This window comes from Heliangelus exortis, chromosome 8, assembly GCF_036169615.1.
Source record: "Heliangelus exortis chromosome 8, bHelExo1.hap1, whole genome shotgun sequence".
Taxonomy (NCBI): domain Eukaryota; kingdom Metazoa; phylum Chordata; class Aves; order Apodiformes; family Trochilidae; genus Heliangelus; species Heliangelus exortis.
The window spans coordinates 18,303,143-18,320,682 of NC_092429.1; positions in this window are offsets into that span (position 1 = coordinate 18,303,143).

Sequence of the window (17,540 nt, forward strand, 5' to 3'; positions counted from 1 at the left end):
AAAACAACAGCATTTGCCAAAGCATCTTTAAATTTCAGTCAAGTCCTGCAGGATGGATTTACAGCTAAACTTCCATCGCTAGTTCCTATAAATAGTTCTATGGTAATTACTGCCACAGTCACCCAAACCATTTGGCTGATTGATCCAGGAATTTGCAAAAAAATTAAAAATAGCTCAGCATAGAAACTAGTACATCAACTACTATCTGCTTTTAACTTCATATGTAGCTCAGGCACTGACGGCACCATAGAATTTGCATTTGCCAAAGCTTCAGAAAATTCAAGACACATTTATGCCCTGTTGGTGCTCTGAAAGAGGGACTTCAGGCATCAAGTGGAGGGGGGCCAGGCTGATATCCAGCCCTGACTGCCCTCTGGATGTATCTTGCTGATAGCTGTTTGGAGAGGTGTGCAAGGACAAGCAGCCCTAAGGCTTGAATTCCATGGACCAAATTCTTCCCTGGGACATGCCCACCAATCCCAGTGACCACAGTTCAGTCTAATATGGAGTGCTTCCTATTTTATCCTTTATTGCTCACCTGTATCTTTGATCAGGAAGAGGGGAGTGCTTGACAAGATAGTTTGAGACTCAGTTAATACATGTGAAGATCTTGCTAATTAACTGGAGACACAAAGAAGAGCTGGTGCGTTGTATGTGAAGCCATGGGTCTGTGACCCTTGGAATTAACCCTGCACAAAACATGTAGCCAAAAAGATAAGAGGGTGGGAGGCTGTCCTGATGAGGGGTCTAGTGAGGGGCACCAGTTGGTTCTTCTGCACAGGTGACCACTTCTAATGATCTAGGCATTAGCCCCACCACACAAATTGCTTGCTGGCTTTTCTTGGCTCTCTGGATTATGCATGACAATCCGACTTGGGATGCTTCAGTGCACAATATGCTGCATGGCTTTACATCCAGCAGCCACCCCTAGGGCAGAGTGCTTGCAATACCCAGGCTGTGCTCAGGGAGCAGCAGCAGAACAGATCGGGTCTAGGGACAGAGAGTTGAAGCACTTCCATAGGTGGTGTCAGAGCTACGAGATCTAGCTTAAGGTCAGACATTGTTACAGAGATACAAGAGCTTTTCCTCCTCCTCTTGCTCTGCAAGGCAGAGTTCCAAAGGCCTCAGCTTTGTTTCACCCTACATGTTTGTTACTGCTTTTTAATGAGTGGATTCTTAGTCAGGAAACAATTTAAGGGAAACTGCATTAGGGAGCAGACTTGTTAAATTCATAATTAAGGTATTTTTTAATATTATGGATGGAAATCAACTTACTGTGCTGTCTGTCTGTGGAAACAGTGCAGAAGACAGCAGATTGTTTTGTGGACTATTTATGAAATACTTGCTGGTATCGGCAGGGGACAGAGAGTAACCTGAGGTGGTGCAGAAGTGAGGATGTTGGTATTTGTGTAGCCTGGGAATATTTATTTCCACAATTCAAAGAGAAATCAGCTGACTGTTGTTTTCTCTCTCCCTGCAGTGGGACAGGGATGAGGCTGTCGCTGCATCGAGTGCTACTGGCTGTGGGCAGAGGTCTCAGCACAGCACCTCTGTGGCATGGAAGAAGGCAGGTGGCTTAGGAGTTTCACTCTAAAATTAGTTATTTGAGGAAAGCCCATTTCCCTGAAGGCTGGACAGAGAGGGATTTCACAGGCTGCAGCCCCAAATCTGGCAGAATGGTCCCAGCATGCCCTGGTGGGGCAGAGCTGAGATTGTTCACATAGTGCTGGAGATGACAGGCCCTGAACTGATGGGGTTCCTGTCTTTGTCCTGTTAATCATGTTTCCCCTTAATTCTGTCCAAGGGTGTCTTTTGAAGAGGAAAACTATGGCAACTGTGTTAGAAGGTCCCTGAAGGATCTTAGCAACAAGAATAAATGTCCTCCTGTTCCTCCACAGCCCAAATATCAGGGGCAGATTCTCGTTTCTGTCACCTCTGCAAGGGATACTGGGACTGGGGCTGGTCAGGACATGGGCAAAGACAACGTTTTGACAACAGATGAAGTTGTTCGGGTGAAACTAAATTGTTTCACAGAAATGGCAGGCTTTTGATACGTTTATGTTAAACAAAGACACGAAAAACCTCATTGAAAATATTTAGTTTGGGACACTTGTTTCAGAAAAGGAAACTAAAATTGCAGTTCTGCACATTCATTTAAAAATTACTTCACAATTTAATATTGACTACTGTAAGTACTAATATACACTACTATGCTATTGTCCCCTTAGGAATGTGAAATAATTTAAACATTAATTTTCAGCTTTGACTTTAGAAGTAATTATGAGCTCAGCTTCCTGAAAATAAGTAGCAGCCCTGATCTAGAAAAACAATGATTTTCAATAAGTTAGTTCTGAGAGGCAGCCATCCTTACTGATTTCACAAGTGAAATAAAAGAATAGGAAAATTTCGGCATTTCCATTACATGATTCCAGCAGATGATGCAGTGAACTGAACATCCCACAGCTGACCTGGTAATGTAGAATGTAAAATAATTGAAAAGACAAGATTTAAAATGGGAAATCTGAAACTGTGATTTAAATAATGATGGTAATCTTTTTCCAGATTTCCTGGATTTTAGGAGAAAAACATTTTTTTTTTTTTTTTTTTTTTTTTTTAAATTGGAGCAAACACAAACTTCCACCAGCACACAATTCTGTGTTACAAGAGGCTGGCAGTATGGCAATATGATAGGGTGGCTGAGCTGAGATTAACCCAATACGAGCATGAGCATTTGAAATCATGGGAAAGAAGTGACAAGGTACAGCAGCAGTCCTGCTTCTTAAGGTGATGAAAAGATGAAGCTTCCCCTACAGCTGCAGATGTTTGGGAGAGGCTGAGCAGTCCCAGCACTGACAGCACCCAAACCCACCCTCTGGCAGCTGCACTGGGCACCTGCCCCCAGCAGAATTTGCACCTCCTGTGGCAGGAGGTCTGCACACCCTGTGGGTGTCCATGTGGTCCATGGAGAGCCCAGAGGGGAGTGAGACACCTGCCTCAGGAGGACTGATGCCAACAGTGTGAGATGGTCCCCCCCCTCACATCCCCTCCTGTGTTGGTCTATGAAGCAAAGTAGTGTTTTAGGAGGTGTATTTTTAATATACCAGTGGGGAAAAGCATTGCATCCTTCCTTGGCATGAGGCTATGCTGCACTTTGCAGGGTTAAACTTAAGCACAAAAGGCATCCATGAAGATGTGAAGGAAGAGAAGATGTTGATGACATGTCAGTGAGATGTGATGTCAGGAGCTGATGTGCTGTGTGACTACAGGCACTGCTGCTGTTCTTTCATAGGGAAAGCTGCTGTCAGCCTTATCCTCTGAGGATGTAGTGGTAGCTGTGGAGTTTGGAACAGGGATTCATCTACCCCACACAGCCTTTATAGTTCTGTCTCTAACAAGCTGGCTTGTGGGGAGAGCAAGAGTTAACAGCTAACATTGTTTTATGGCCAGCACATATGGTAAATAAGATTATCTGTAATAAGATTAGCCTTGGACAGGCTAAACCACTGATGAGTTCATCTTGGTCTGAGGCAATCCTACAGTAACTGTAGCACCAGAGAGGGTCTGAAGTGATGCTGGGTGTCCCAGTGTGCCAGAGCCCTGCTGGGAAGTGGTGACCTCTCTTTCCTGGATGGAAGGATAAGTGCTGCAGGTAACAGTGGCTGTGAGTAATGCCTCTCGCTGTAGGCGTATGATGCAAATGGACATAACAGGCTGCAAAGAATCATCAGAGTGCAAAATGGGTACAGTGAGAGCAGAAATATTTGTGAGGTGCCCTGTGAAATACCAAACAAGGGGAGGTTGCTCCACAGCATGGAAAACAGCACTGGAGGCCATAAACCCAAACAAGAATGCAGAAGGACCTAATCTTCCACAGGAGAGGCCTGGGGAATTCCCACTGGAGGCACCATAATATGGACACACACTCTGCATGCCTGGCCCAAACAACCTGGTATTTTCTGATGTATTTTAAATCACTGATTCTGACTGCTCATGTGCTTAAAGCAGCTATTGGATCTCTGTGGTCTTATGGCAGTGTAAATTAAATCAAAATTTGTCCATGTAGAGATGTTGCAATGAAGAACTGAGCTGGTGGTAGTCTCATGACAGCTCAGTGTTACCCATCCAGTCTGCCCCAGTAGCCCCCAGGGGGATTAGGTCTCCCTTATCCCGAATTCTCTGCTACAGAAATGTCAAACACAAGGCAAATGGAGAACTATTGACATTTTAGCAAAGATAATTTATATTCCCGCCACTGCTGCTTGCTGGATTGGACTTTTTATTTTCTTGGCCAAATCTCACTGTCATACATCAATTTTTGATATCAAAACATAAATCAATTTGGTAATTTTTTTTCCCAATCAAATATTAAATTGTTATTCAACATTTAGTAATTAGTTCTTTTAATACACTTAAATTCTGTTTTAACAGAAAGAAATATGCCCTTAAATTTTTTTTTTTGTTGTTGCTTTTCACTAAACACTGTCTGTAGTGCCAGACTAAAATTATGCTTCTTAAAACTGAAAAAGTACTGCAGCAACAGAAAAAAAAAAGGGGGGAAACTAAGAGAAGAAAAAAAAAATCACAAAACAAAACCCAGAAAACAAAAACCTCACAGTACTCCAGAAAGGCTTGTCTTTTCCATCTAATATTATGATATTAGATATCAGGAATAGAAATATCCAATTTTAAAGGCTGACTCAGAGCAAGCTGCTAGCAAGACAACAGATACAAAACTGCTCACAGACATGGATTAGGTGAGCTTCTTTCCAGCCCTCCCCAGCATCTCACAGCCTGGAGAGTTAGGCAAGCTGTGTCCTGCAGTGTGTGTGTGCAGGAGTCACTTGTCAGAAGTGTAGTGAGGGACACAAATCTGTCTGGGAGATGTTCAGGGCTGGTGAGGCCACTCCAGGGTTTGCCCTGAGGCCCAGCATCAGCTGGGGTGCAGGGACTGCTCAGCTGTGCCTGTGCTCTGCCCAGGAACAGGTGGGCATCATTTCCTTGAATGATGCCAAAAATAAAGATGAACTAGGTAGAAAAGTTCCATGGTTTAAATTATCTCAATGAAAATTGAGAGCAAACATATGAAAATGATTTTTATTTGCTATATTTCTCTTTCTCAGAAACCCTATTAGTGATCTCCCACTTCAGCACTTCACTTGTTGGTTAGTCCCCATTCTCCAAATGCCACTAGGTCACAGAGGCAACATCAGCCCAGAAATAATTAGTATGGCAATTTGGCTCTCACTCTGTGAATTACATCTAGCAACTGCATGCAAAATTGTCAGTAGAAATCATTTGGCTCTTACCAGGAATTAGTTTAATAATGGAGCTTGTTTTGTTACTGCCACTATTTTGCTGGAGTCTGGGGTTAAGATTTGTTTCCCCTCTTGCTGATGGAAACAGCAAAAATGACAGAAATGGAACCTTTTCTGCTACATGGTGTTTTTTTGGAGTGAGGAATCCTGATTTAATGCCTGTACAAAATGTACACAAATGTGTTTGCTTATATTGACTCTCTGGGGAGATCCATCCGAACATTGTATTTCACGCACATAATAGATTCTTTGAGTTCTTCTTATCACTAATTACTTATTAATCGCTGCAGAGGGAACAGTAAGCTCTCCCACTTCTTGGTGACTGCTGATCCCAAGCTGAACTATGATTCTTCCTTGTCCAGAAGAGGAAAGACACCACAAAAGACTAAATGACAACATTCCCTTCTGAAGACAAATGAGCTCTTCATTGCAGTGAGATACATTGCCCTAAATTTAAAATAGAATCATGTGCATCCTTAATGGATGTTCTCAGGGCAGTTATGTGGGAAATGAAGGCTATATTTTTCTTCCTGCCAACAAACCCCCTCTTGGACCCAAGAAAGCTTCTTCAGCAAGAGTGGGGTTTGCCCTAACAGGTACAGACAGGTACAGATGTCTTCCCCTGAAGACATCCCAGTCCAGCATGATCCCAGGAGCAGTATTATAACCAGCTTTTAACATCAGCTTCTCCTTCAGTGGCAGCAGGAGGTTCTGCAGCATACCTTATAGGTGGGATTTTAAAAGAGAGATCTTTTTCTGTCAAAGGAAAATACAGTATCCTTATAATCTGGACACTACAGGATTTATGAAGTTTTCAAAATGGATCCAGAGAATATATCCAGCAGTGCAAGGCCTCTGGAAGAAGAAAAGGCAGATAGTGTACTACCAAAGAACAGTAAACAACAGTGAGTGGGGTGATTTGTGTCTATGCACACTCAGACTTCTTGGGGTTTACAGACACAGAGGACTTATTTAGAGGACAGCAGGTACTGCGCATCAGCTGATTCTTCACAACTGTTCACATGTACATCATTAGCAAATGCCAGGCAATGCAGGTTATTTTGGGCATCTTTCCTTGACCTTTATTGCAGCTCAGCTGGTGGGAAGTAGGTTTAGTACCTGTGACTGCACCCTTGGTGACAAGAATGACACAGTTTGTTGAACATGTGGAAGAACAAAGAGCTTTAAACACACATTTTGAGTATGTCTCCGCATGGCAGGTTCTTCAGCTGTGTGCTGTATGGCCACTGCTTGGAGTTCATGTGTTGCTTTCTTCCCATGGATTAAAAGAAATGAAGCCTGCTGTCACGGCAGCCATGTGGCTGAGGGTCTGGGTGGGGAGGGACAGAGGAAGGTGTGATTTTCACTACCCATTTTTTCCCTGGTGCTGGTGCTTTTTTGAACTGCAGTGGAATTAAACAAACACCTGATGCTTATGAATCAGGACACCTTACGGTGTTTGTAATGGTGCTAAGTTATGGGCACTCATGGATTGGGGTGTTGCTCTAATTGTCACACTTTTCTTCTGGCAGCCTTTAACTCCCATTAGATTAGTAGCTGCTATAATGGTTATGACTGCCAAATTAAGCCATCTGTAAACACTAAAACTTGCAAGCTCTTACCAAATTCATAGCAGTCCTGTTTGGGAAGTACGTTCTGCATCTTTTCAGCTGGCTGCCAGGAGAAATGCTCAAATGGTCACCATGTGCCCCAGGGGCCCTGCCTCCAGGAGCAACCTCCCCCTGTGCTATCACATACGGCATCTTCTCTGCCCAGATGCTGCAGTCCTTGGCACTGGCACTCTCAGAGGCTTTGGCACCCATGCTGCACTTGGGCTTTATGCCTTCCTCTAAACTTGCTTTTCTGACAAATACTGCAGTAATTTGAACCCAAAATGCTAAAGCAGAAGTGACAGAGGACCTTCACCACTCTGTTACTGCTGGCTTGTAATACTTACTGTACACATGCTGTTACTGCACTGAAGTGATATTTTTCAATTAGCAAGTGAAATGAAGAAGGAATCTGCCTTTATTGGTTTCTTTTTCTCTCATCATGTGTGCAGCAAACTCTGGATGGCTACAGCCTACTAGGCAATGGGTGCAGAAAATACTGAAGGCCTCAGCTGAGCTACCAAGCATCCAGGGCAGGCAGAGGTGTGCAGTGCCCACAGGCAAATGGTCTGGAGGAGGCAGCCGACATGGGGCTCCTGCCCTGCTGCATGCAGCTGGTGTGGGCTCTGCCTGTAGAGCATTGATAAGCTACCCCAACTAGCCATGCAGCCTGCATGGCTCTAAGATGAATGACAAATGAGCCCTCCCAGTAGGTAAGGCAGTCCCCCTTGCAACACAAATATTTAACAATTCAAGCACAAAGGAGGGACTTCTTCCTTAAAAGGAGGTTGTATTCTGTGATACAAATGGCCTCTCTGGGTGCTGTTCATCCTTACTCCTTGCAGCAACCATGGAAGACGTGACACAGGATACTCAGAGCAGTGTCACCATTTAAATAAATCCCCTCTCTGTAGCTGCCTGCAACCTTGGGCCATACCCTAGGTGCACTGCAGCAATGATCAAGCTCCCCTGCCAATCTCCAGTGTCAGCCAGCCTTCATCTAGACAAGATCCCTGCTGCTAGGCTTGTACTGTTGGTAAGCACTAAATACAACTGATAATGCAAACAAAAAGAATAGTGTAATAACTGGTGAGTTGCTCATACCATACAAGCAATGCTAAATGCTTCCAGGCTGCTCATCGGGAGGGCGGACAGGCAGGGCAGGGAAAGAACTGCTGAGGAGAGCAGGGAGTTGTCTCCTTGTTTTCTGCTGTTTTTAAAGGATCAGCTGGTTAAAGTCAAGGGCAGCCCTGTGGGAAAGCCTGGTCAGAGAAAGCTGGGCTATATGTTAAGGACTGTGAGTGGCAAGACTTTGCTCGCCATCCCCACCATAGAGAGGCTGCGTGGGCAGCTTGGCATGTGCTGTGAGATGGGGTCAGGGGCTTGGCTCCAAGAAGCAGAGCTCAGGCTCTGTGGTGATGGCTGACTGCTGAGGGTCAGCAGGATGGAAGGAGTCTTTGAGAGAGCCTGTTCTGAGACAGCTGAGGGCTTTGAAAAAGCATGAGGTGACCTTATTTTTTATTTGGAGTGTGCAGTAATGAGCAAGCGGTGTGATAAATGCATAAAGCTGACATAAGGCACTGGCATCTGTAAAGAAACAGGATGTGCAACGTCAGGAAAGTGCAGGGTGAAGTGATGTTTCAGAGGCAGTGAGCATGCCAGGCTGACTCATGAGTTGAACTGTGCAATAATCATGGGTAATTATTGCACACTAGCCAGGAGTATTTGCATATACACCATGCTGGACCACAGAGTCCATGTGGGCTCTGACATGTTCTGCTCACAGCTTGCAGCAGACAGGCAGAGAAATGAGAAGCCATGTCCAAAAAGAGCCAATATTCTGGCTGTTTCCTTATCCAGCTTCCAGATGTGACATTAAGCCATGTCCTGCAAGAGCAGGGAGAGAGGGAGCTGCTGTCTTCAGAGAAATGAAGGCCAGAGAAGTGCCTATATTTACCTCCTCAAAGTGAAATGTGCTTCTGAATAATTTCTGAATTCACTTGTTAGCCAATATATTTTTCATTGACATGGAAATAATGGGAAGCCTTAAAAGCAATGAAACTCTGTGGTACAGGAGAGCTCTGGTGTTGCAGGCTGTAACTTACCAGATGAGGGACAAGGCTAAGCACCTACCCAGGTTTCCTATGATGAAATCCCAAGGGATTTCTGTCAACCTGGGGGGAGATTTTGAGGCCGTGTACTTGCTGTAGGAAAATACCCTAAGTACCTCATCTCTGGTGTAGTTAAGACCCTTCTTTGATTTGGTTTTAATGTTCTTAACCCTCTCTTGATCTTGTCCAGATACAGCCAGGTTGGTGCTGATGGCAGTAACAGCAGTTGTTGTGTAAAGACATGGCACAGATGAATTATACCTCAAAGTGGTTATCTGAATGCAGAGAAGAGCAGAGATCTTCTGTGTGCGTATGGATAGACCAGGACTTGAAAGAGAAGAAGATCTACAAGTCCAGTGGTTGAAGGGCAGATGAATAATCTCGTGCATTGGGTACTGGCTCCTAGGACCTCCTGCCTGCCACTCTTTGTACCCCCTCAATTCTCCTGCAAAAACCCAGTAGAGATGGCTCTTGCTAGGAGGGGTCTTAGGGGTGCATCTGTCAATACCTTTAACACCATTTTTCTTCCCCAGCTAGACTTTAAGGTATGTTTGCTATAGACAAAAGTGTTTGGAGATAGCTTTGGGGATAGACAGCCTTTGATCAGTGTCTCACATGACTTCCTTAGAAATAGAAACTTCTTAACTGTGAGCAATAATTAGCATCTGTCTAGACATATATATGAAATGTTCAATATATAAAGTGTACATATATATATACACACACACAGAGCCACAAAGTACTGCAGATTAAAACATATAAGGCACTGTTTGTATGCCTGAGATTTCATGCAGCAAAATACCATTTCAGCTTGAGTAATATGAAGTCATACTCTTTCAGCTGTAATATAGACATTTCTAATCTATTTTTAGCTCCATCTAGCTAATTTAGCAGTGTTTGGGTAACAGCAATACGTTCCCTTCTCTTCTTAGGGTGCTTATTTTATTCTGGTATTCAGAGTTGCTCTGGCAATAGATCTACCTCCTGTTTCACCTGTACTGATGGGTCACTGGAAAGTTAAAATACACTATGACTAATACCACAGAACCTGAGCATGTGGCTGCTATTGTAGTGAAGAAAAAGGACACAGTACTGGGTCACTGGTACTGTGGGGAGATAAACAGTGTTAAATGATTTACTTGTAAGACCTTAAATCCATAATACAGGTAACTGGGATGAAGCCAGGACTCCCTCTGAATTTAGTGACTGGATGGAAGGTTTGCTATCGTTACCTGGAGGTTACTCCATTCATTCATTCATTACCGAAGGGAAGCTGCAGACTGCATGGCATACAAACATTTATGTAACACCAGAGATAAAATGTCAGCAGCAATACAAACACTTGGATTCCAGCTCCACAAATCCTGAGGGTGTCAGGAAAATGGTTATCAAGCTCTGAAATTCCCGCTGCACTGTGCAAACGGCTTTCCTGCTACACGTCGTTAACAGCCGTAGCCCGGGCAATAGTTCACATCGTGCACTAAATGGCTCCCGGCTCGAACAGTGACCCAGCCCAACCTCCACTGCGCGGACCTCCCGCCCCTATCGCCGCGGGTCCCGGGCCCTCTCTCCGCCCCTCCGGGCCGGCAGGGCCCGGGGAAGGGACTCCCCCTGCTGCGTGCCCGCGGCGCCGCCGCCGACCGGGGGGGTCCCGCTCTCTCTGACGGGACTGCCGCTGCTTTCAAGAGGCGACCGGGTTTCCCCCGGGGTGTGACCCGCCGGGCTCAGAGCCTCGGCCTCTGCTGCCGGTGGCGACGCCGAGAGGTCCCCAGGCTCTGCGGGCCCTGCACCTGCGCTCCCTCAGCAGTTGTAGAGGCGGCTGGAAGCAAGAGATCTCGGGCAGTATCTCTTCTTTATGCCTACGGACCATTGCTGCCGGCCCTCACATCCTCATTTGGGTATTTGGCTTAGGAGTCACCAGAAATACACAAGGACTGCGCTAGACAGTAAAATGACAGCCAATGTGGTGTAGACACAGCTTATTGTTAGAATATTAATCAATCTTAGAACAGGCCTCAGGTGAGAGGAATGCAGGTTTTTAACCTTCATTTTACAGCACAAGAAGGGAGGTTAACAGAGGGTAAGCACTGGTACTCCTGCAGTCCACAGCTGCAGCTGACAGTGGTGGCTGTGTGTCTGGAAGCCAAGTGACATTCCCACAGCCACAAGGGTACTGACTTACCTGGGGGTCAGGGCCCAAGGTATTCTCTACACCATGGGAATAAGGAAAGGTTGGCAAGGCAAGATCCACACTTTGTCAGAAATGCAGTTATTTTAAACACAATTTTCCTCGTGGTTGGACAAGAGCTTCCAGTGAGTTTCAGCTAAGGATCCCATCCCCCTAAACATCACTCAGTCTTATTTGTTGAATGTCTGAAGTACCTTACTGACATTTTTGAAGCATGCCAAGTTCTATTAAACAGTAGAAAAGTGCTATTAAGTTCGGAAAAAAAAAATAATAGTAGTGTATATTAATTATTATACAAGTATTAATGTCTGTGCAGGGAAAAGGTGCTCAGATGCAATGCTTTTGGAAGCCACAAGCTCTCTGTTTATCATTGCAGGACATATTCTTCTGGCTAAACTTACACCAGATGACAAGCTGCCCAAAACTAAATCATTGATTCAAAAGCTTAACGTTATCATACCATTTCCCAGTTCAAAATCCTTACCTACAGCATCATGGTAAGTAATGGTAAAATTAACTTAGTTCTGTATGACTAGGTGGCTGGGAGGATGATTTCCATGTACAAAGAGAAACAAGGGCAGGAGGAGAACATGGCACTGGCACTGTCTGCAATGCACACAGAGCCTTTGTGCTCAGGCTTTCATGTCCATGGAAAGTCACAGTCTTCCACCCTGCCGGATACATAACTTTTGCCTTCTGGGTCTTTGGGCATTTCTTACACAATGAATTGCCTAAAGGAAGAACTTAAAATTTAATTCAGGTAGGGAAGGCAGCACACATGAATGATATAGATGCTACTAGCCCTTGTAGATTGTATGATTTATAGATTCACTCAAACATCAGGGAATGAACAGTCTTACAGCATGCAATTTGTGCTGTAATTTCTGTGCCTCCTCTTTTTAATGAGTTTATACCTTCAAGTTAATTAACTCGTTTCTCAAAATCATTTATATATCTGCTGTTTCCAGTAAAACTTCAGTTTCATGTTACTGACCTCAGAGTTGTATTAGAAAAAAAAAAATGAAAAAACCCGCAACAAAACAACACATCATCAGATATGCTATTTCATTTGTAATGACTTCAGATGTGGAATTGCTAATAATGATGAATTTCATGGGTGAAAGTTGGCCTATGACTGCACCAGTAGCTGCTTTGGAAGGACAGTCAGATAAATATTAGCCAAGAGCCCATGTTGTTCATGCTGTCACATCGCTGGTACAAAGCAAGACCAAAACCAGCAGATCCAGTCCAGGGGCATCCCCGCTGCCTACTTGGGCACTGTGGCCCCGCTGTGTCTGGCAGGCTGCAAATTAGAGCTCAGGGAGTTTCCAATTCCTGTCTGCACTCTACCTGGCACCACAGCCTCCAAGGCTCCCTGGTACCAGAATGTAATGAAGAGCTTTTTGAGGTGACAGTGCATCCCATTTTGGTTACTGCTGGCCAAAACCCAAGACTGCAAAGGGGAACACTAGGTGTGTGGGTCTGGCTGCTGCATCCCAGCCCTCCCCAGAGCTGACACTCTGGGGGACACTGCCACCGGGGGGGGGGAGCAGGCACAAGGGCAGCACCAGGAATGGCTCTGCTTGAGAAGAGCAAAGCAGACGGGGCTAACAATGCCCCTGCTGGTGCCACAGGTAGTCGTCTTGCTGCCTTCTGCTGCTGGGCAAACGTATGATTTTAATGCAGCTATTATTTCAATAAACACTATGACGTGGGCATGGCTTGGGAAATATTAAAACCAAGGTAAACAAAGAGTGTAGCACTCCATCTGCTTTTAACACCAGAGTTCAGCAACACGGCCATTTCAGCAGCATGCATAACTGAGTACTGTTAGTATTTACAGTAGAAGACATCATGCCAAGTTAGCCTATAAGTTGATCATAGGCATGAGGTTTTATTATTTTAAGTGATTTATTCTTTTCTGATGTGGAGAACACCACTTCTCTGCACTGAATGCTGCTTGTGAAGGCTGCTTTTCCACTAAAGGGGTGCTAAGCAGAAGCTAGCCAATGAAAAGGAGGTAAATTTAATTACAAAAAAATACAACATTCTTCAAAAACAACAGCTCACTCTCCAACAAGGAAAAATAAAAACCCTTTGGCAACACTGAGGAAATATGTGAGGCTGAGGTGAAAGGGACACAGCTTGATGAGTATTCTGAAAGCTGAATGTGGATTACCTGTGAGTGCAAAAATGAATAAATGTGTTTTATTCCATTATATTAATGAAATGGTTAATTCAGTTGCTATAGCAACAAAGAACACCCATGCTAAAAAGCTAAAGGGCTATACATAATGCCAGATACAAGGTCTCTCTAAAGCTGATTTTCTTAGCTACAATAGAATTGATGTGTGTTTTCAATATCATCTTAAGCTTTTGCATTAAATCCTCCAGCTAATCCAATAAAGGGGCTAGTAGCATAAAATAGCATATATGTACACACCTCGTATAACACATGAAGGAGTTTACCTATGCACATTCATAAGAAAGGATCCACGGAGTGCAGTGTGGCACTCTGTATGTGATGGTGACCCAGCAAATGGCAAGTTCCTACAGTTACGGAACACGTGACTGCATGGAAAATCACTGCACCACTACCCCAGACAAGAAGACATAGCTGTGATAACCACCCTGCTAACTATTTCACCTTAAGGAAAAAAAACTTCATCATATTTTCACTTGCATTTTGCATAATTTTGTTTTTAAATAATTCTTGAAGACTTCAATAAGGAAGCATCATGCACCTGCACGAACAAAGCAGGTGACTTTTGTCTGCAGGCCATCTGATTTGCATTGTAATGGGAGTTCAATTCCCAAGAAACATTACTTCCTGACAATTGAATATGAAGGCTTTGGTGATGAGGCCTAAACTTTCCTCCAATAAGCAGAAGTAAATGCTGTGACAATAAGTAGTCTCTAGACTAAACAGGTGAGAAAGGCCCTTTAGGAGGATGATTAGCTCTAGCTGGTAGTGTGGGACTCCCACTGGCAGTGAGCTTCCTACTGGAGCCATTTGATGTTGACTGCCTCTTTCTTGGCTGACATGCAACAGAAGAGCTCATACCATTGCAGGTAGTAATACTGGGGAGAAACTTTAACTGTGTCACAATACTGAAGAAATAAATGTTGGCATTATAAAAGACAGTGAGGATCAATGGTTGCCACTGTTCCAGTGAAGTTAAGTGAAAATAATTTCTTAATATTCTCCCAAACATTACATAGTACCTCAAAAACAGGAGGGCTACAGCTGGAAACTATTTGCTGCCCTTGTCTAAAGAATTTGGGTTGCCAACTATGTGGAAAGGCTCATGCAATGCAGACAGATGAGCACTGTCTAACCTCCTTTTGGAGGCCAGAAGGCAATGTTGTAGCCATCCATGCAGAGAAAGCCTTCATCATGTAAGGGGAAAAGGAAGCTCTACACAGAGTACTGGAAATATTCCCTGTGCATATTTCACTCCAATGCTGAGTATTCATGAGAGGGTTGGTGTTTCTACAGCACCACAAGAAACCTCAGTGGGTTCAGAGGTATCTTAGCATTTGACAAAGCATAGATAAACTGAACAGTTAGTTTTCAACTTCTAAGCCACAACAGGAAGGACTGTCTTCAGCCCAAGTTAATTCACATATACTGCTCAGCCCTGGTGTCTAAAAGCAGGAAGTTAGGCATATCAAGGCAAAGCTTTATAACTCTGTGTGTATTTGTGCACCCGTGTGTGTTTACTGCCCAGGGTTGAGATTGTTTAGGGCTTTATTTGTTCAGAGACAATATACATCCACTTGCTGAGCTGACCTCCAGCTTCACTACTTTGTAGGAATTAGAAGCTCTATTCCCACTCCAGAAAAAGTAGTGATGGGCAGATTCAGACATCCAAGAAAGATGGAGGGATAAGATTAGCATATCTGCTTCTAGGCAAGGCCAGTTTGGATGTTTGTACAAGACCCAGCAGACCAACCTGTGAGTTATTAAAAATTGATCTCCTGGAGAGCTTACAGTTCCTCAGAAGAGAAAGGAAATGGCAACAGCAAAGATGAAGCAACCCAGATGGCCCATAAGCAAACTAATTAGATGAAAGACCCAGAAGCAACTCTGAAGTTACCAATCCAGCTGCCAGGACAGTCTGCCAGGTTGCCAGATGTTGCCAATGAAAACCTATATTCCACAGTTCATCAAAGAAGTGGAGCAGCCTAGTGAAGTGAAACCTTTGCCAGTAAAATAAATATTTTATCTAAAAAATATTTTCTACTAGCGAACATGTTGAAAAATATAAAATTTTAACAACATGTCCAACCCCACGTTACAGTAGATAAATAATGAAACATACATACAGAACATATTGGCAGGATCATCTTACTGATAGGAAATACCTATGTTTAACATTGTATTTCTAAGGCTACAGTCTTGGACAAAATGCCTTATGAGGCATGGGGTTGATGGCCCTCAGTTGGGGTTCTGATAGTTTGCCTTGAGTCTAGCAGTCACTTTTGCCACCTTGAGATAAAAGACAAAACTAGAGGAGCCAAGGGTGACAGCAGCACGTGCTGGGAAGGCAGGGAGAATGCAGACGTGACAGCAGGACACTGCACCTGCCGAGTCACCTCTCCCAGAGGCCACAAGATGGAAAGCCCTGTGTCCTCCAAGACACAACAATGATGGGGCAGCAATTCTAGACAGGTAACTTGCATTTTGCTTCCATCATATTTTATGAACTGATCAAATGTGTGTCTGCAAAGAGGACTTCAGCTGGTGACTGGTGAGGCATCAGAGCAAGGAGCAGCATAGAAGTACAATGGCTTCCACACTGGAGATACACGCTGCCCACTGGATTCATGCACAAAGGCTAGCTTCAATTTTGCTGAGAGATCAAATTAATATTTCATTTAAAACAAGGAAACTATGTATTCTAAAAATCCTGTATAATTTTAGAAATGTGGCTATTAACATTGCCAATCCAGTGTCTTGGAAAAATATCTGTTCATCCTAGAGGCCAAAATCCAAATTGCCCGTGTAGTTTTTTAGCAAGGCAAAACATCTCTTTTTTCCAATGAACATATATGGGTGCACTGGGATTCACACAAGCAGATTTGGCAGCTTTTTCAAGTATTTCTTGGACTGCAGAGCATGCACAGCACATGAGGAGCTTTTTCTGTTTAGGAATATGATGTGAATAAAAATGTGGTACTGGTGGAAGAGCCATGGCATTTGTTTCGTAATTTAATTTGTCAAATATAGCTTATAATATCTTAGAATAGTAATCAATAGGACATGTCTAAAAACTGCCAGGGCTAGGGTTGCAGGATCTCGCCCAGAATGTCTTTAATAATATATAATTCCTTAAATGTGCAACTAAATCGTTGAAATATATGAGCTTAATTTGGAACCTTTTACACTTTGAGAATTCATATCCCTTTTTTAATAACTGGCTACAGCATTTGCAGAATAGACCAGATTTTTCTAATTTGCTCCCTTGGCTCTTGAATGCACTGAATGAGATGGATTCCCCAAGACAGATGTGAAAAACCTTTAAAACTCAGGGGCATATCCTCTCCCTTGCCCTACATCTCGCCTTACCCTGATGACTTAAAGAAAATTGTGCAGGAGTCCAAAACGTGTCTGTTTCTCTGAGTTTCCACAGCACACAGCTTTATTGCTGACTGTTAGATTTAGAAAGTATTCACATTCATTCTGGAACACATTTCCTGAAACTGTTAACAGACCTGACAAACAGGATTAGGGGAGAGGGCGTGTAGTAAGAAAGAAACCTGGATATTGATAATATCAATATTTAAATCTATGTATTATAACCTTTTATTCCTTCTTCAGGAAACAAATTTTAGCCAATTATAACCTTGATTCACAAAGAATGCCTTTACTGCTCCAAAGAATACTTTATAGCTGCTAGGGAATACTGAATGTCCTGTGACTACTGAACATCCTAGAACAAGCTCTAATTGTGCTGCTACATTTATGATGTGCATGTACTTAGTTACTCAAATTAGGTCTCCTTGCTTTGCTCTGTATTTAAAAGAAGCTGCACTACCAGATGTGATGCTTTAAGGATAGCAAGGTAATCTTGTCTGACTATGCAGCAGCAAAAGACCTGGAGAAGCTGGCCAGTTCAGTTGTTAGTTGTAGGATACAAGAAGCACGTGGGAGAAGCCTGGGAGAAGATATTTTTTCTTGCATCTGCAGAGAACATAAAATGTTACCTGCAGGTGACCTGATTTTGATGCTTTATTCTGCCTCAATCAAGAGCATGCTGCCTGTCAGCCAGCTCCTCAGAAGAGGCACAAGCAGTACATGCAGACTCTCCAA